This window comes from Limulus polyphemus, unplaced genomic scaffold (genome assembly GCF_000517525.1).
Source record: "Limulus polyphemus unplaced genomic scaffold, Limulus_polyphemus-2.1.2 Scaffold783, whole genome shotgun sequence".
Lineage (NCBI taxonomy): Eukaryota > Metazoa > Arthropoda > Merostomata > Xiphosura > Limulidae > Limulus > Limulus polyphemus.
In genome coordinates, this window is record NW_013666393.1 from 90,482 (window position 1) to 90,852 (window position 371).

Genomic DNA, 371 nt, shown 5'->3' on the forward strand with positions numbered 1-371 from the left:
GCCTACTGTTCGCTTGACTCAGTTATCTCTATCTTCAATATCTATCTATATCTCTTCAATCAATTATCCCGCAGGCTTTATCTGCCAGGCTTATATACTAAAAAAGGGGGCGTCCCGAACGCACTAGGAAATTCATGATCATTGGAGAAACTCATCACGTGTTACCAGTGTCACGTGACTTCCGCTTTCGTAACAATATGGTGAAAATAATTCGAAGACCAGTCTACGTAACGATAGCAGATTAGTTTATATCTTCCTTTATGTTTCCATAAGTTTGTCACTTGTTGTCATTTGTAGGTTTAAGTTCGTAAATGGCGTTTAAACGAAAATACCATGCTATCGGTACTAGGACTAGCGTAAAAATAAATTTA